Consider the following 19,384-nt stretch of genomic DNA (forward strand, 5'->3'; position numbering starts at 1 on the left):
GAATGGGCGTGCTGTTTGGCACCAGGGTGGGGAAGGGAGCTGCTATTTAAAACTGACCCACACTTCATAAGTTTTCCCAACGGCCTGTAAGCACCACTTAGGTTGCAAGCCAAGCACCCTGTCCTTTAGTCGACCTATGACATAAAAATACAGTTCTTGGGGGACAGGCAGGGGCTTCGTGTCAGCCTCTCTTCATGAAGTTACGGCATCTGAGGCCCTGAGGAAGGCCTGAGGGGAGAGGAGGAAGAAGTAGAGAGGCTACCAGTGAGGGGGAGGCGAGGGCCCCCCTTCGGAGAACTGGGGAGAACAGAGAAGACCTCTGGAGTGAGGGACAGAGGGGCAGGCCCCCAAGGCCGTCCAGTGCCCCCACTGCCAACTTGGCAGTTGCCTGGCCTGGCCTTCCACCCTTCCGAAAAGAAAGAGGAGCCAGCGGCAGGCAGCAAGTTACGATAGACCATTACCCGCCGTTAATTAATTAAAATAAACAGCAAATTAAATACAGCAAAATTAAAATAGCACAGGAAATTAATTCTCTGCCAGCCCCACCTCACAGGTGAGATGCTTAAAGAGCCCCTTGCAGCCAGGATCCCGGGCAGCTGGGGGTCACCAGGACTTGCCTTAGACCAGCAATACCAAGTATCCGTGAACCCAGCCACCCGTGGGCGTTTACTGGCTCCGCCACCCTGAGATTGGCCTCCTGGCTCCTGAATCTCAGGGGACTCTAAGCCCTCGGCCACATTCCTGAACCCAAGCCCTGCTCCTCTGTCAGTGGGCAAGAAGGGTCCTGATGCCCTCTGGGCCAGGGACTGGGCACTGTGCCCTCCTGGGCACATGGCCCACATCTGCCACCATACGGGTCAGGGCAGGAGGGAAGAGGGACCTTGGCCTTCTCTTCTGGGTTCCCTCTGGGGCTGGATTTGGGTCCTGGTAGAGACCTCTCTCTCCCTTCTGTGCAGGCTCCTGGCCCCTCATTTGGAGTGCCCAGAACCTCCTCCAGGGAACCCCTCATTTTGTTCCTTTCTTTGGCTGAGAATGCTCAGGAAGGAAGCACCGCTGAGGCCCAGAATCTCATGTCCAGCAAAGCTGGCTGGACCAATCCCAGGACGTGATACTGGAACTCCCTCCTAAACAAGACTAAACACTTCATCACACAGATGGGGAAACCGAGGTCAAAGAGGGCAAGGCATCTGTTCTCCGTCACCCCATGGCTTCCTGGCAGAGCCTGGAGCTGAGTCTCTAATGGACACATTCCATGTCACCACCAAAACATGGCATTTCTGGAGTGCGGCTCAGTCCCGTGCTGACCTCCCTCTTAGCCTGGCCACCACGGTCTTGCCTCCATAATCCCATCCCACGACCCCCCTTTCCTGTGTCCCACACAACAGCCGGATTAGACTCCTTGCCCTTGGGCTGTTTTTCACATGGCTCCGCCTCACTGAAGCTCCTTCTCCCACCTCTGCCCGTCCAAGTTCAACCCAGCCTCAGTGCCAACCCCTCTGTAAGCCCCCAGAGCCCTCCTGCTCCCTTAACTTTCCAAGGTGCTCTGCCCCCACCCCACTCCTCACCCCCTGCTGTCCACGTGAGCTGTGGTTGTGGCATGTGAGCTTCCCGAAGCCGCAGACCACCCTCGCCTCTGGGCCCCAGCACTTGGCACGGTACTCAGCACTCAGTAGGTGTGCAGTCTCCTCTTCATCTGATTGCCCTGCCATGTTCTACTGATGACTGACAATAACTGCTATAGTTTATTGAGCATCTACTATAAGCCCAGCCCCTGTCCTGTCCCATCCTCCCATGATGGACCCAGGGCACAGAGGTTGTGTGACTTCCCTGAGGTCACAGCTCTGAAGCTGGACCCCTACCACGGGGCCTTGCTCCTGGATGAGTCTCCTTTCCTTCCCACTCACCTAGGTCAGACCACCATCATCTGCGCACCCTGTCCTGTCACTGAAGACTTCCCATGACTCCATGGGGCCACTGGACAAAATCCAAACCCTTGAGCATGGCCTCTGAGCTTTGTGACATCTGGCTTCTGCCCTCTTGGCAGCGGTTCCTCCAGTCTCTGAACATCACCTTGGTTTCCAGCCTACCATACCCTGATTCACTGGTAGGTTTGGCATATGCTGTTTCCTCTGCCTAGAACACCCGTGCCCTGTTTCTCCTCCTGTGAATCCCTACTCATTTCTCAACATCGGAGATCAAGGGTTACCTTAACAATGGAGTCAGGCGAGACAAGCGGCCAACAAATTGGCCACAAAACCGAGAGCTCGACGAGGGAGGGACCTCTGTCACCAGTGTGCGCGTGTGTGTGCTCAAGCCACTCAGCTGTGTCTGACTCTTTGCGACCCTATGGACTGCAGCCCGCCAGGCTCCTCAGTCCATGGGATTCTCCAGGCAAGAATACTGGAGTGGGTTACCATGCCTTCCTCCAAAGGGGATCTTCCCAACCCAGGGATCGAACCCGTGTCTCCTGCACTGCCGGCAGATTCTTGACCGCTGAGCCACCAGGGAAATCCGTCTCCACAGTATTCCCAAAGCTTAACCCGTGATCAGTGCTCCATTAACATATGCTGAATGAATTAAATGGACACTCTGTGTATTATTGTTGAATAACAGAGAAATGACCGAAGAACACGAGGCCCCAGTCTGCGGGCCTGGAGGTGGAAGGGAAGAGCCCGAGGCCAGGGAGGACGTGATGGAGAACAGTGACAAACACTTCGGGGGCTGCTCTGCGGCAGAGCCACCCTCTTGGCAGAGGGAGTGTTTGTGAGAGACAGAGGAAGGAAAGTGATGGTGTGAGGGAGGCTCTGAAAGTATGTGTGTGTGCACGCACGCATGTGAGAAAGTGGTGGGGATGTATGCGGGGGAGTGTGTGTGTGTGTGCGCGCGCGCGCTGCATTTGTGAATCAGTCTGTGAGCAGCGGCGAGGAAGGTTGTGCAGGGGCGCACGGACGTGGCTCGTGGGTCTGGGAAGAAGAGCCCATGTGTTATCCTCGTGCGTGGGGGTCCGTGTGAAGGGGCGAGGCTGTGGGCCATGAAGGCTGTGGTGCTGAGGGTTGTGCGTGCCTGTGAGGCCGGGGGCAGGGACTGAGGAAGACAACCAGGAGCGGGGCACCTGAGGGGGGTGTGAGTGAAGAACTGTCAGCGTGTGGGCGTGGAGGGCGTCGTGAGCGTGTGCAGAGGAGACAGTGTGCCCGTGAGCGTGCACAATGAGGTAAGGGACGTCAGGCTCTGCTGAGGGTGTGGCTGCCACGGCCTCGGCCATGGGCCCGGTGCCAGAGGTGGGGGCTGGCCCTGGGCCCAGGGTGGGCGGAGGGGGGGGCTCTGACTGAGCAGAAGATTCCTCAGAGTTCTCCCCCGAGCCACAGGCGCCAGCTTACCACGTCCGCAGGCAGGCAGGTCGAGCAGGAGGCCCAGATGTGTGTGTGCGCCTCACATGTGTCCACAGCGAAACCTCTGGGCATGTATTTGTCTTTGTCTGGGTCCGGGTGTGCACGCCTGTGCTTCTGTGCATGCTGCCGGCTGTGTGTCGCCGCCTGTCTTTGTCTGTCTGTATCTGGGCCTTTGTCTCAGTGTGTGTGGCTGTTGGTCCAGGCCTGCCCACAGGACTGTCTCTGGGGTGTGTGTGCGTCTGGGTGTATCTGTGTCTGTGGAGCGCTGTGTGTCCTTGAGCTGTGCAAGCCTCAGGAGGGCCGCCAGCATGCCCTGGGCCGCCTGTTTGCGTCTCTGATGGCTGGCCTTGGTGTGAGTGAGAGAACTGCTTTTGAGGCTGTGCTTCTAGACCTTGGGGTACCTCAGTGTGAGTATGTGCTTGTGTTTCTGTTTGAGAGACTCCTGCCACGCGTGGTAATGTGGAAATGCTCCTGTGTGCCTGTGGGACATGTGTTTGTGAGACCAAGGATCTGTGCGTGTGCCTCTATGTGTGGATGCGTGTGTTGGATGTGAGGGTGTGAGGGGTTTGTCACAGACTGGTGAGCAAGTTAATCTCAGACTCCGTGACACGTGGAATAAAATCACGCTCCCATAATGGGATCATTCGTCTTCCTGTCCAAGGAGAGAACCAACTCTTCACCCTCAGCCCTGGGGGAGCCCGTGGGGCCAGGGCCAGGCTTAGGCCCTCGTCCAGACCCCCTTGTGGCCTCAGCACCCCACCCCCACCTCTCCTCTGCCACGCCAGGCCCATTCTGCCTCCAGAGTGCCCTGGTGCCCACTGCGGGCTGGGCTAGGCTCCAGGACATGTGATGGAGCCTTAGAGGCCTGTCCTGGGCCCCCACCAGCCCCACCCACTGCTGAGGAGGGCCCTGCCCCAGATGGGAGGCAGGGAGGGGGGGCGGGGGGGGGGCGTTGCAGGAAGGAATCTCTGGGCCCCTCCTCCTCCCGGAGGGGAGGGATGAGCTGCAGGCCCGGTCGGGATTTTCCATCTCTCAGCAACAAGATTCCTGGTGAGCAGGCTGCGGGGCTTGGCAGGGCGCCTGCTGGAGACCCGCCCTCACCCGCCAGGACGCCTGGGTCCCCAGGGCCAGGCAGCAGTGGGTTCCCTGGGGAGCTAGGAGGGCCCCAGAACTCGAGGCTACAGCTGTCCAGACCTATGGGAAAGCCAGACCTTTCTGGGCTCCAACCCCGACCATCGATGATGGTTCCCTGGCCCCCCAGGCACAACACCACCCTTCTCCTGGCATCTCCCCAGCTACAGCCTTTGCTTCAGAGAGCCCTTGTGGACCAGCCACCCAGCACCATCCACTCCCTGCCTGAGCCTCCGCACACGCCCAGCCTGGGTTCAAGACCTCACCTCTGGGGTTTGAGGGCTTGGAAGGCCAGGGCTGTGCTGCTGATCTCAGAATGGGGCTCCCCAGGACAGGGCCATGTGTCCTGCAGCTGTGACGTCCCGCTTGATCTGAGCATTCCTTCCCAACTGAGCAGTCAAGCAGCAGGCCAGGATTTCAAATCCAAGGTTGGGGAAACTGAGGCAGCGGGGCCTTTTGCCCTGCCTGCCGTCATGAATCGGAGGTCACATCCAGTCGTCTAAGACACACAAGTTCTTCATTCCGCCCAACAACAGTGGTGGCAGCTCAGTCTTCCCCACAGGGGTGCATTTGCAGGACGGGGGAGGCACCCGTTGGAGGGAGAAGGGAATGAATGAGCCAGGTGGACTCCCTCAACCCCCAGCCTTGGCCGAGCAGCCGGAGAGCAGGTTTGGTAAGAGATTAAGGTCGAGGAGAAGAGAACCAAGACGCTCCAAGATTTATGAGCCTAATTCTTCTCCCTTAAATTCCCCTCCAAGCCCCCCATCCCTAGCCTGGTCCCTCCAGGGTCACGCTGTGGCCCCAGGCCAATGTCAAGGTCCTAACCCATCCATCAGCTGTTGCCAGGGAGTTTCCACCCCAATGAGTCCCAAAAGGAGGGGGCTCAACTGACATGCGGGGCCCAGACTGACGGGGATGGGGCAAGGTCCTAAAGAAGCAGCCGGACAGCCCCCTGCACCCTTCCAGGAGGTAAGGGCTCACAACTTCCAGGGAAGAAGCTATGCTGGAGGGTGGGGCCCAGGAGGAGGTGACCTCCCAGCCCTGGCACCACCCTCAGCCCCGCCGTTCCAACAGCCCAGGAGACCTGGGATCCCAGAGAGGGGCCTGTAGTTCACAGGGTGTGTGGCTTTGGGCAGTTGCTGGTCCTCTCCAGACCTCAACCTCCCCACCACATGACGCAGGAAGTGGTTCAGATCCCAGGTGTCCCCCCTTTAGCTCCGCTCCCTCAGGGCTAAGCCTTGACCTCTCTCCAGTCCAGGGCTGTCACCGAGAATCTGGGCCAGATGGGGTGAGGCCCTGGGGTCACCTGGAGGAGTCCCTGAAGGCACCCAACTCAGAGCTGAAGAGCCTGGTGATTCCCCCCACTTGACTACACATCTGTTTTCTAGAAGAGTGAAACTGAGGCCCTGAGAGAGGCTTGGGGTCTGCACCAAGACCTGAGCTTTACTGGTGGGATGGTTAAGAGCATGCACTTCGGAGTCAGAAAGACCTAGATTAAAATGCTAGCTGCAACAGACACTTGCTGTGTGGAGTCCCTTGCCTTCTCAGCCTCAGATTTCCTCATCTGTAAAATGGGCAATAGTGCCTCCCTCCTACAGGCTGTTGAGGTGAAATGAGAAACAATGCATGTAATGGGCTCGGCCAGTGTAGCAAACGCTTCGGCAATGGTAGCTATCCTGACTGTGGGTAGTATTAACACAAAGCCAAGTGGCCAGGGGGGACGAGGAGGAGGGGTCCCGACCTGGCTCACCCTCTGGCCCAGGAGGGCCAGCCAAATTCCTCGAAGCCCCCCAGCTGTCTCCCCTATTCGTTAAAGGCCTCTCATTAGTGCGCCTGGGCACCTGCCCCTCCACACGTAATAAGCCTCATTAGTATCTTAGCCCCAAGCTCTGAGCCCAGAGTCTGTGCATGTGCACACGCGTGTGGGTGGGGGGCTGCAACAGGCCACCAGCCAGGAGGCAGCATCCCCGCCAACCACACCCCCTGCCTGTCATCAGCAGGGCCCGTCACCACCCAGCTTGTCACCTGCCTGCCTTGCACCCGCACCACCTGTCACCCACCCAGCTCGTCACCCACCCAGCCCATCACCTGCACCACCTGTCACCCACCCCACCTGTCACCGGAGCTGCCTGACAGGCATCTGGGTGGGGGGACAGGAGATGGGGAGGAGAAGACCACAGGGGTGCGGAGCTGGGGGCCCCAGAGACCCTGTAGGACCCCCACTTCAGCTCGGCATCCTGCAGCATCGCCATGGCAACCTCTCAGCCGCAACCACTTTCCCAAACATCCCCCACCCCACACCCCCCCCCAGGCCCTGCTCTTAGCTGAGCTGAGGCTGAGAAGAGTCTTGAGTGACAGCAGAACGGGGCAGGAAGGAGGCGCTCATCAGCTGGCTGGCCTTGGCCATCCTGCCCTCCCTGGACTTGTTTACTCCATCTGCAAAATGGAGGGACTGGAGACAGGGGAGGTTCCTGAACGGCCAGTCACCCCTTCCCAGCCTGGATGTGCTGAGCCAGTGGCCAGTCCACCTGTGAAGCCTGGGGGGGAGGTGGGTGGGGTACAAGAGGGCAGGGGATTCTAGGTTCTTCCACACACCTTTGCCCCTGGTCCAGTCCAGAGAGACTGGACCTCTGGCCCAAGCTCACACAGCCAAAGAAAAGGAGCAGGCTGCAAGGGAGAGGACGGCCAGCTGGAGCTGATGTCCCCAGGGGGTGACCCAAGGTGACTGGGGGGCGGGGGGGGGGTGCTGAGTTGGCCCCCACCTCCAAGCTGCTTTATTTATAAAACCCAGCGCTCCAGGCCCAGCAACAGCTGCAGTGCTGCCCCTCCAGGGGGCACAGGCCGCAGGAGAAGCGAAGGGTGGTGCCTCCCCCAGGAGAGGGGTGCCCTGGGGGCCAGGCTCCCTCCACCGCTGGCCAGGGCAGGGGCTGAGGTGGGAAGGGGGCGTCCGCCTGTTCTTTCCCTCCCTGCCCCCCTCCTCTCCTCCAGGCAGGCGGCGATAGGATTACTTCTGCATGACTGCCCGCTCCACAGGGTTCCTGAGACCCTCCTGCCTGCAGCAATCTTTAAAATTCCTCCAGCCCGGCCTCGCTCCCTTTCTCCCCACGGTGAAGGCTCCAGCTCCTACCGCAGTGTGCCCGCGGCCGCCACCGCCGAGCCTGCTGGAGGCCCAGGTCCCCGTCCTCGGGGTGTGGCCCGGTGTCCCCTAGGACCCTCTGGGACCCAGGTCCGGCCCATCCCCTCTGGCCCCTGGTGCCCCTCCAGCCCCACAGGGCGCGGCTCAAGCTGGGGTCGGGCCTGCCAGTGGCGCAAGGCAGCCGGGGACATATGCGCAAACACGCCTGGTGGGTTCTGACGTGCCTGCTCTCTCCTCTGCGGCCCAAAACCCTGATGTCCCCACCTCTGTTCCAACCGCCCCCTCCCTACCTCACCAATTCCTTGCTACCCCTGGGGTGGACAGACAGCTGGGCCAGGCCTGTGCCTGTGGCTCCCCGGGGCTCACGAGGCAGGCAGGAGATCGATCCACTGAATTTTTTAAGGCTCTAATGGAGCCTGCATCCCCAGACTTGGGGCCTGGGACGCGGGCAATGTCTCAGGGACCCCTCCCTTGGCACCGCAGTTGCTTCCTCTTTCAGGTCTAGGGGGTCAGGGCACCTTGCTAGGAGTCTTCCCCCAGCAAGAGAAGAGGCATGAGGGGCCCCTGGGGAAGAGGTGGGGTTGGGGGGGCTGTGAGCAATACCCAGAGCCCCCCCCCACCCCAATCTCCTCAGCCCTAATGCAGGCAGAAGCAGCTCAGCCTCTAAATCACTTCCCTCACGCTGCCCTCTGAGGCGGATTCTGTGCATCTGTAATTAGGGGGTGGAACAGATGGTGGAGATTCCGTTTAAAATCATGCATCTAGTAAAGTAACCTTCACTGTCGGAACTGACTCCCAGGGAGACCAAGCCCCAAGCCCGGATCTTGGGTTGGGGGGGGGAGTGTTTGGGGAGGGGGTACCAGGTCAAGCCAGCACCTTCCCCATCTTTTTCCCTGAAGTCCCAGGCCTGATGTCCCTCTTCAGGTGAGCCAAGGAGGAGGGGGATTTGGCAAGCACCTGACAAAGTGCAGGCTGGGGGTAAATTCCCCTGCCTAGCCCCATGCCCCCCCCCCCCACCCCACCATACATGCCAGAGTCAGGGCAGGGCTGGGTACTCAGAGTTCTTGGCTGAGAGACCAGGATGACCAGGTGCCAAGAGCCCCCAAAGAGGCCTCAAACCCCAAAGTCCAGGCCAGGGTGCCCAGAGCACAGGGTCTTGGGTGGGGCAGCTTTGAACCAGATGTACAGCCTCACTGTCCAGGAATGAAAGGCCTGGGGCAATGAGGCGGGGTGGAGATGCCTCCCCAGGCAGAGGCGGCACTGGGAAGTGGGGGAGGACCGGGCAGCAGAGAGAGAGAGACAGCACAGAAGAGTGGGCCAGTGTGTGCGTGTGCGTGTGCGTGCAAGGCTGAGGCTATCCAGAGGGGCTTTGGTGGGCGGGGGGTGGGAAGAACAAGGGAGGCTGTGCTGGAATGTGCGACAGTGGGAGTGGGGGCTGCAGGCTGAGGTGGGGGTGCAGGGGGCACAGGGCAGCGCTGCTCTGAGGGGTGAATGGGTGCAGGGCTGTGATGGAGCTGGGGCTGTGTGTGTGTGTGTACACGAGTGCAGGACTGGTCTTTGGAGAGGGCTGGAGGCTGTCCCTGGGCCCTTGGATGGCAGAGGAAGGTGCTGGAGCTTGTTGGGGATGTTCAGAGGACCGCTTGTTTGAGATGCTGTGGGATCTGGGGAGTGTGTGTGTGTGTGTTGCACACGCATGCCCGGAGAAGCATGAGAAGCTGGGGGGACACTGCCTGTTCAAAGATACAGAACTGAAGCCATGTTTGTGTGTCTGGGGTGAATGGCATGGCCGCAGGAGGTGTTGTCGTTTGAGTGGTTGTTGTGGCAGCCTGCGTGAGGCAACGTGCGTGTCTGTGTCTGTGTGAGGGGTGGGAGCTGTAGGGGGTGTCTATGGACATGCTGGGCTCCAGCGGGGGGAAACATCAGGGCTGTAGGGAGAGTCTGTGGGTGTCTTGTTAGGTGTTGGGGCTCTGAGAGTCAGGGTGGTATTAGGGCTGGAGCAGGGTCCTGGCTGTATCTGGGGAGGTGTTGGGTTAGAGAGGGGAGTTGATGTTTGAGGATGTGATAGAAGCCGTGTGTGTGTGTGTGTGTGTGTGTGTGTGTGTTGGGGTGTTAGGGGATATAACTGGGGGTCATAAAAATTTGGGTTTTCAGTACTAGAGCTGTGACTATGTGGGGGGGGTAGGCGTGCGGTGGTGCTGTGTTGGGGCTGAGAGTGCCCGTAGCAGCAGATATGAGGAAGGTGTTGGAATGTGGAGAGGTTGTGTGTTTGTGGAGCAGCTGGAGCTGTGTGTTTGGGGGTGTTGCTGCCATGAGTGGGGAAGTAGCTGTATACTCAGGAGGCGTGAGGGGGCTGCATTTGGGTGCCCCCGGCTGCCCCGACAGGTGGGGGGGCTGCAGGGTGAGGTGGGGTACCCCTCTGAGGAGGTGAAGGGCAGAGTCCTGGCCTTTGCAGCCACCTGGGGGCTGCCTGCTGCTGGAACCCCTCTGCTGGGGTGGGAGGGGGGTGCCTGCCTGCCCTCAGACCCCCATGTGGGGGTGTTGAGACCGGCTGTCCATCTGTATCAGCCTGTGCCCGGCCAGGCCGGAGGAGCAGAGCCGCCTCCTCGCTCTCCAGGGTTGGGGGGGTTGCGGCAGCAGATCCCAGCCCACCCATCTGCCTTCAGATGGTCGAGGCAGGAGCCTCCACAAAGCTGCCTGGAGGGCATCGCTGTGTTTGAAGAGACACAGACTGGGGGCTGGGGGCTCTGCAGAGAAAACAGCCCTCCTGGAGGCTCCTCTGAAAAACACTGATGCCGGGAGAGAGGGCAGGGGAGGGTCTGTCCTTGGACGTCTGTGTGGGTCAGCGCCCGACTGTGCGCCTTGGAGCCCCTTCTTCGCCTGTGTTCATGGCGGCGGCCTTGCATTGGAAAACAGCCCTCCCTACAAGCCAGGCTCCACGCTCACAGGCTCACAAGGCAGCTACCCCTCACACATGCACCTTGCCTACACTCCCGCACACACGGCCCCCACACCTTCACATCTGCAGAACACTGCACCCTGGCACACGTCTACCCGCGGCCCAGGGTCCCAGTCCTTTGCATACGCGCGCCCATCACACCCCACCCTATGCTGCAAAGCCAGGTACGACCACACACACTTGTCACATATACATGCCTACACACATACATACCTGACAAGTAGCGATCACACCCACACCCACACGCCACACACCTCGGATCTCCCTGTCACACCCATAGCCCATCTCACATGCATTCAGTCTCTCACACACACTATAACAGACACTTGCTATCCCTTACACCTGCATGTACGTGCCCAGGTTTGTACATGTGCACACACGACACACACTCTCACCAACTCTCAGCTCTTTCACACCAGCCAGCTGATCAGTGTTCAGGACAGGCCTTGTCACTTTCCAGGAGGGCTCCCACCAGCTCAGAGGGCCTCCACTCCAGCCAGCCAACTCAGAGTTGGGGGCAAACCCCCTCCGCTGCCCCCACAATACCAGGGCTCCCTGGGACCCCTGATCTTCCCCTCCAGAAAGGGTCCTCTCTCTGCTGTGGGGTGACTGCCACTGTTGTGTGAATGTGACTGTGTACGGGGGTAGGAACAGGTCCTGAGAACCCACGATCAGTCCTGGGTGTCACTGCCCGTGTGGGTAAAAAGCCCAGGGACAAGGTCACTGGGTTCTGTTTGTGAGATTCAAGCAGAGTGTGAGAGCCACAAAACATGTGTTTGTGAGTGTGTGTGAGGCCAGGCCTGTGTGGACAGGTATGAGTATGGGGCGGGGGGTGCACTTTTATGAAGAGACACACACCCAGTGAGTGGGGAGGATTCTGGAATATTTCCTGAGACAAGAGGTATGTACATCTGTGAACAGGGGTCAGGGCCAGGAGAGGTGCCCTCTGAGACTCCCTGCCCCCACAAAGAGATCAGCAGGGAGGGTCTCTGGGATCCGGCCAGTGTGTGTTTCTTTTTCTCTTCCTCTCTCTCTCTCTCCCTGACCTCTTTAGCAGCTGGAAACTGAGCTGGGGGTGGAAGGAATGGAGACTTGGCTGGCCTGGGGGTTTGGGGAGGGAAGCAGGAGAAAACACCTTCCAGATTCTCATCAAATCCTTGTTTGTGGTTTGCAGCCTCCAGCCTCTCTCTCTTTCTCTCGGTCTGGGTTTCCCCCTCTCTTTATCTCTTCCTGCCTCTCACTCTCTCCCCATATCTCTCCTTCTCCCATCTCAGTCACCTTGTCTCTTTCCTTGGATCTCCCTGTCTCCAAGTCTCTTGTCTGTTTCTCTCTCCCCAGACCCTTCCATGTTTCTGACTCCTCTCTCTGCCAGCACCTCTGTCTGTCCGTCTCTCCCTGTCCTGGTCCATCTGTCCGTCTCTCTCCGCCTGCCTGTGCGTGGGTGTCTGTGTCCATCTGCTTCACCACCCATCTGTCTGGTTGTCTGTGCAAGTCCTTCGGAGGGTACCCGCTCACTCACCAAGGCACCCTCCCCCAGGTCAGCAAAGGCCTCTCCTGGCTTCGGGGGGGGGGGGGGGGTGTGTGTGCAGAGCTGCAGCTTCTGGAAGCTTCAGTAGCAGCTGGGCTGAGCTGGGAGTTCGGGGCCAGCCAGCTGCAGAAGCGGTCCCTCCCCTGGGCTCCCAAGCCAAGGACCCCAGAGCAGAGAGGAGAGAAAGCAGGGCCTCACTGCAGCTGAGTCTATGTGTGTGTGTGTAAAGAGGAGGCAGGGGGCCTCACTTTGTCCTCATTTCACCATTTCCCCCCCAAAGCCAGGCCCTGGAGGAGAGGAAGCTTCTATGCCCACCTTCCTCATCCCTTCGCCCATGGAAGAGACACCGGGGGATCCAGGAGGGAAGGGTTGGGGGACACCAGGCCTTCGGTAAAGAAGGGGCTGGAGCAACAGCTTCCTGTCAGCTGGGTGGGAGGGGGGCTCCTCCCTGCCTCGCCGCCCTTCCCAGCAGTCCCTGGGGACCCCTCCAGTTCTGGTCCCAGCTCCAGACACGACACGGGGGGCTGCAGATGCAGTTCTCATCAGCTCCACAGGGGTCATTCCCACCTCCACGCTGCCCTAGAGCCTCTGACCCACAGGGATATGGCAGGCAGAGTTGGGGGTGGGGGGGGGTGGGTGGAAATCACTTGAATGTCTCCCCCCTTCCCCAAATGGAGGTTGGTTCTGGACATGTAGAGATCGTGGCCCTGTCGAGGCACTGGCCATCAAAAGACCCCAGGCAGTCCACCTACCATGGCCAGCCCAGCACCTCACACCCACATATACACACTCTGCCCCCCCAAGCACTCACAGCCTAACACCCCACTCTGTGGCCCAGCGACTCAAGAGGGCTTAATAGGAGCCCCAATCCAGAGACCTGCCCCCTATGCTGACTGGCAGCGGCCTCCAACAGGGTCCCCAGCAGGAATCCAGCGGCTGCAGGAGGTAGCCCTCAGACCCCTCTCAGGAGGCTCTGTTCCCCCTACTCCCTCTCGGAGAAGAGCTCACGGTCCCGATCTCACGCTAGATGGGGAAACCGAAGAAGGGAAGGGGACGACACAGTCAGGAGCTCCTGAGACCCTGGGGTGGGGTCACAGATGACGAGAGGGCCCCGCAGGGGCAGGACCTGGCTCCTTCCTGACCCGCCGTGGGCAGAGTCCATGTTGGCTGCACCCTCCGCAGGGCGCACAGCCCTGCGCAGCCCTGCCGCTGGGCCGGGGCCAGGGGCTGGCTCCCTCCCTCCAGAGCTCTCTTTGCCCCTGGCTGGGCCCCCTCCCTCTCCTCGCTTCAGAGCAGCGCTCCCTGCCCTCTCCCTCCCAGCTCTGGCTCTCTCATCCTCAGCTCTTGGAAGCCTGACTCACTGTTTCCCTCCTCTCTCCCCTCCCTCTCTCTCTCTCTCCCGGCAGCGGCGCCTCCCCCTCCCCTGGGGGGGCTCTGGCCACAAGGGTGCCTGCCTGCTCCTCTCTCCAGGCTCTGGCCCCCCCCTGCGCACCCAGGAGGCCCCCCTGCAGCTGTTCCAACTCTCTAACTACAGAGAGGTGGAGGGAAAGCGCCTAGGTCCCAGATCTGGCTTTGCCGCCTCTGACCCCTGGCAAGCACGGGCTAGGGGGTGCTCTTTAGACTGGGTCTCCTCCCGTCAAACAAGGAGGGGGGGATGCAATTGCATGGCACCCTAGTGCCTCTAATGTTCCTGATGTTCCCTGCTTTTAAAAGTCCGATGCCTCCTGGTGCAGAGCGCCCACAACCTGTGGGGCGCTGTACCTACCTCCGGCCCCGCCCCCAGGTCCAAAGAAGAGCCAGGCTCCATCCCCAGACATCTGGGCAAAGCAGCGGGGAGACCCTGCGTGGGGCAGCAACCTCAGTCTAGTGACCCTTGGAATCCCCCGGTGTCCCGTTCTCCCTCCTCCTGTGGGAGTCCTCCCTTCTCCCCCTCCCACCTGTCTGTCCTCCTCCCTCTTCCCTGAGACATTTGCTTGTCTGGTCTCCAAACACAGTCCTAGCAGCATTTGATCTTGGGTGAGAGGCTCTCAAGTGCCCGCTCATTTCGGGCTTTGAGGTGGGGAGTGGCACATGCCTAGGCCTTCTAGGTCGTCTGGTTGCCCCATCTCCTGGGGTTTGCTCCTGGCTCTTCCAGACTGTTTTCTCTGCTCCCCCTCTCCCCGCTCCCCCACCATCACCATCTTTCCCTCTCTTCACCTCGCGTGTGACTGGGTCTCTTTCCTCCCCACCTCCCCCAACTCCAGCTCTCTCCCTGGGGGGCCCATCTGCTGACATTAGCAACAATGTTGCCCTTGCTCCCCCCTGTCTTCAGTTCCCAGCTCCACCCCATCCTGGCTTCCCCCTCCCTCAGCTCTGTCCCAAGAGACCCAGGGGACCCAGCGACGGAGCTGGGCTCCATCCCATAATAGCCAATCTGCTTGACCTCACGAATCAGACCAGAAGCGCCTGGGCATCTGGTACGGAGAAGGCAGGGCACCCTGTGGTCTTGGGTGGCTGGCATGAGACACAGAGCTCTGTATTCCACAAACCAAAAAAAAAAAGTTGCCCTGGGGTGGGGCAGAGCAGAGAAGAGGGGAAGTGGAGGGGATCAGGTTTGCCTGGAGGAAGCCCCTGTCCAATGGGGAACAGAAGCGACTGGAGGCAGTGGCTCCAGCCAGTGCTCCAGGCTGACCTGAAAACCAGCAAAGTCCCTTGGGGGCTTTGCCGGTCCACAGCAGCAAACCCCCCTTAAAAAAGGGTCTTCTGCCAGGGACTGTCTGCCCCTCAAGAATCTGGCACAGGCACACCAAGCAGGTCAAGATCCCATCTCTTAATCTCCTTCAGAGTCCAAATCCATCCACGCTACAACACACCTTCACTTAGCTCAGCAGGGGGTTCCAGAAGCCTCTCAGGCAAAATCTAACCTGGTGGAATTGTGGGGGTGGGGGACAAACCCCCCAGCCCCCAGGCCCCCTCACCAAAGGCCCCATCAAGGGCTGGGGAGCAAGGCAAAAGAGTCCTGGAAACCACACACCTCCAAACTGAGAAGCACTGCTGCCCATCACGGCACCTGGGGGTGCTGGGGCTCTTGGCCCCCACGACCCTGATCCAGACCCCCCAGCCCAGCAAACATAATAAACAGTAAGCTCTTTTTCTTTATGACACCAAATTCCTCCAAGCCCAACAGCTCCTTCCATCACTACCTCAGCCATAGATCACATTAAAAACTCACAGAGGGCAACTTAAACACATCACATTTGTTTCTCTCTATATTATTTCAAAAGTAACGGCATTAAAAATGGATTTTACTACAGAAAATAAATATCAGCACGTGGGCCAGGAGCCCAGGAAGGGGGAGAGAGCCCACCAGGAGAACGTCCCCTGAGGGCTTGGGCACAGCTTAGGCGCTGACCAAGGAGGTGGCCTAAAGGACAGACTATGCTGGGGGAGTAGGGGTGGGGGGGATGCCTGGGGAGGGGGCAATGCCTGCCCACCTGGGCACCTGCCCCAATGCCAGAGAGGGACAAGAATCACCAGTTTGAACTGGTGCCCACTGGTCCCCCAAAGCTCATGCCCTCACTGATCTCTGCAACCTCTGGAGGGTGGAAGCTTTGGGGCAAGAAGTCTCTGGGGGTTATTCCAACTATTGACACAGCAGAAGAGAAAAAAAAAAAAAAGAATTCAACTTACTATCCAGTTTGATTTTCCATTACTATAAAAATAAATATACATCTGTTCAAAGGAGGGAGATGGCAAGCTGCAGGCACATGCCACCTGGGGGGGTCCCCACAGCTCACCACCACAACCCAGCCTGCCCCCCAAAGACGGGCAGCGGGGGAAGGGGGGTGGTGGTGGAGTGGGGGGGGTGTGGGGGGGTGGACTGACTGGTAATCTTTCACTTACAGCCCCAGCTCACACAGCTACACACACCGGGCCACACGGAACAGGAACAAGCCAACAATAGAAACACCCCAAATGCTCCTGGCAGGACTCTGCCCAGGCCCGGGCACATGCCCCCGCCCCGCCGGTGGCGGCAGTGGCGGCAGCAGCAGCAGCAGCAGCAGCAGCGGACAAAATGTGGCCACCCTGACCCAGAGGCAAAGCTTGTCCTCACACCCTGAGCTCTGCCCAGGGAGCTGGGGCCAAGTCCCGCCTGACACCAACTGGTCCGGCGGGAAACGCCTGCCCAGCCAGACAGGCATAGGCCCCCCAAGGGTCCCTCCTTGTGCTCAGGGACCAGGCTGGTGCAGGCTGGCCCTGCCTCCCAGGGTGACGCCTGGGCCCAAATTCAGCTGGCCCTGCCAGTCAGGCACTTGGTGCAGAACCCAGGGCACTAGGCTCAGCCCCTCCCAGCCCAGCCCCCGGGGCCCCCAAGCTAGCAGGGAGGGGGGACTCCCCACCCCTCCACATCTGGCCCCGGCCCCCAGGGTCTGCGGTAGAGAATTCCCGCCCCCGCTGCTCTCTGCCTCCCTCCTCCCTCTCGGTGCCCGCTGCCCGCCTCGGGGACAGCCCCAGCTCCCGCCTCGGGCCAGCAAGGCCCACATCCTTCCTCCCTCGGCCGGCCCCTGCGCCTGGCAGGAGGCTGGGGGGTCAGGCTGCTGGGGAACCCCTCCGGCTCCCATCAGTCTTCATCCCCAGCCCCCAAACTCTCCGGGTTGCTGTCCCTTTTCCTGTAGAACAGGAAACAAGGTTATTTCCTAGACTCGGAGCCAGCCCCCTGCCCCTCTGGCTCTGCCCGGGGACCAAGACCCAGCAGGGGAATGCGCCCGGAGCCAGAAAGCGGAGGGATTCAGCGATTCACCCCCAGCGACTGGCCCAGGGGGCTGACAGCTGTCACTCAGCACCCCACCCCCTGGGGAAGAGGGGGCCCCCGATTCAATCAGAGCCTCAGAGGAAACGCATTGATGGGCGATTATTTATTTATTTATGCAAAAGTGAGCCGACTTTGTTCGCCAGGTAACCGGGCACGCGGCCCAACCCCTCCGGCCCCGGCCGCCCCCAAATCCCTCCTCCGCCCCACACCCCCTCCGGGTCATTAGGTCCCCGCCCCTCAACTCCCAGAGCACAAGCGGAACCTTGGGATTTGGGGGTTGGAGGGGAGGGGCTCCTCCCCTCCGCAGTCTCCCCCTTTCCCAGCGCCGTTCCTAAAATCCAGCCTTGTTCTCCGCTCCCACGGTCCCCCCCCTTCACCCACCCCCCCACATTCTCAGCAAGCTGGAGAGCAAATTGCAGTTTTAAATCCAAAGACGGAGGGAGGGGGAAGGAGGAGGGGGCGCGCGGCAGCTCTGGGCGCGCACCTCGCCCCCGAGCCGGGGGAGCCGCGGGGCGGCCAGGAAACCCGAGAACCCCCCCTCCCCGCCCCCCCTTCTCGTCCACCTCCCCCTCCCCCTTCCCGGCGCTGCCTGCCAGGCTTCGAGCCGAGCCCAGCCGAGCCGCGGGCCCCGGTGGAAACAAAGACCGATCGCACCGCGGGCACCGCAGCCACGGGGTCCGGCGGACCGGACCGGGGCGCGCGGAGGGGGCGCGGGGCCCCCCCGGTGCGCTGCACAAAAGAGCCCGGCCGGCCGGTCCCCAGCGGGGGTCTAGGGCTGGGGAGGAGGCGCCACTCACCGGAGTGCTGGGCTGCCGGCTCCGTGGGTCCGAGCCAGGCGAGGGGTTTCGGGGGGCGTCTGTCTTCCGGCGGCGGCAGCGACGCGGGCGCCCGGCAGCTGGGGAGAGGAGTCGTGGAGGAGCCCTGAGCCGCCCGCCGTTGCTGACAGCATGGCTCGCGCCTCGGCTCACATTCTCCGCCGCTAACTCCGCTGGACCCGGCCCCCCAGCTCCCGCGGCGCCCCCCAACCTCGATCACTCCTTCGCTCTCTCTCTGCGCCCCCCTTGCTCCCCCCACCACCACCACCGCGCACACACTCTCACAGCCCTGGACACCCCCGCCCCCACCCCCCCAATTGCAAACCTGGGAGGGAACGCGCCCCGCGTAGTCCTCCTCCTGCTCCTCCTCCTCCGCCCTCCTCCCTCCCGCTCTCTTCTGGCTGTCTGTCTGTCCCTCTGACTGTCTCAATCTCTCGCTCCCTCTGCCTTTCTCTGCTCTCAGAGCTGGGTGGGAAAGGAAATGAGGACAGAAAGCAGACGCTGGCTTTGGGTGGTGGTAGCTGGATTCCCTCTCTCCCTCCCTCCCCCTCCTCCCCTCCCTCCTCCTGCCTTCTGCTCTCTCCGCGGCGAGCGGGGCTGAGCGCAGCCTGGCGGGTGGCTCGCGTTGCCCGCCCGCCCGCCTGTCTGTCTGTCTGGGCTGCCTCGCTCGCTCCCTCCCCTCGCCGTCTCTCGCCCTGCCTGCCCGCCTGCCTGCCTGCCTCTCTCCGTCCCCGCCGCCGCCGCCGCTGCCTCTGCGAGCTCGCCTTACCTTCGCCGCTCACCATCCGGAACCCCAGGGGGGAGCGCGCGCGCGGCTCGCCGGGACTTGTAGTCCCCGCCTCGGCTGCTCCGCGCGCGGGGCGGGCGGGGCGGCGCCGGCAGCTCCGACGGCGCGGCCGGGAGCCCGCGGGGGTCACCCAGCTCCCGAGCCGGTAGGGCGAGGGCGCGCGTCCTCTTTACCCAAAGGGGGATTGCGTCCTTCCCTAAGGATCGCCAACGTTTCCCACGTTCCTCGTCCCTCCCGCGGGGGTCTCTGGCCGGAGCGGAGGTTGCGGGTGGGAGTGAAGGGGCGGGGTCTAAGAATGGAAAGAGAGTAGAATGGGGGAATCGAGGGACTAGCTAAAAGGGCCTGAGACTTTCTGGGGGCGTCCCAATTAAATGAGAGGGGAAGCGGGAAGAGGAGACGGCCGGCTCCCTGAACCTGGAGGCGTTCTCCCTTCAGGGAAGGTTTCCTATTGAGTAAAGTGCAAGGGTTGATGGAGAGAGGGCTGCTCCAGAAAACTCAAAGCCCGCCCGCACCTCCTCCTCCTCACTCAGGAACCCCCAATCTAAAGTTCTGAGCCCTGTATTTAGCCACCCCCACCAAAAACTAGTTTTTCTAGAAGTCCGAGGAAGACAAGAGCATGCATGAAGTCCTGGATTCTCCACCGATCTCTGTCTGTCTGTCTGTCTGTCTGTCTGTCTGTCTCTCTCTCTCTCTCTCTCTCTCTCTCACACACACACACACACACACACACACACACACACACCCGTTGCCTTCCTGAATTCGACTGAGCTTCTTCCTGGTGTCAGGAAGCAGCATTCAGATTCAACAGTCCAGAGCTCCTGCTGTGCCCAGGGAGCTGGACTCAGCGCTT

At 60.9% G+C, this 19,384-nt stretch overlaps 1 protein-coding gene across 2 annotated transcripts in view; it reads right to left on the reverse strand.

Annotated features, from left to right (window-relative positions):
- The window catches only part of AHDC1 (AT-hook DNA binding motif containing 1), a 65,087-nt gene extending 46,482 nt beyond the window's left edge, over positions 1-18,605 (reverse strand). Inside the window, exons 1-2 of one of the 2 annotated variants that reach the window (XM_070459008.1) lie at positions 18,517-18,605; positions 17,730-17,827 (exon numbers count right to left, since the gene is read on the reverse strand). The gene's annotated coding sequence lies outside the window, so the exon portion shown is untranslated. The other variant, XM_020909137.2, reaches the window with a different exon arrangement.
- Between the last annotated feature and the right edge of the window lie 779 nt (positions 18,606-19,384).

The sequence above is a fragment of the Odocoileus virginianus genome, chromosome 30 (assembly GCF_023699985.2).
Source record: "Odocoileus virginianus isolate 20LAN1187 ecotype Illinois chromosome 30, Ovbor_1.2, whole genome shotgun sequence".
NCBI classification, from domain to species: domain Eukaryota; kingdom Metazoa; phylum Chordata; class Mammalia; order Artiodactyla; family Cervidae; genus Odocoileus; species Odocoileus virginianus.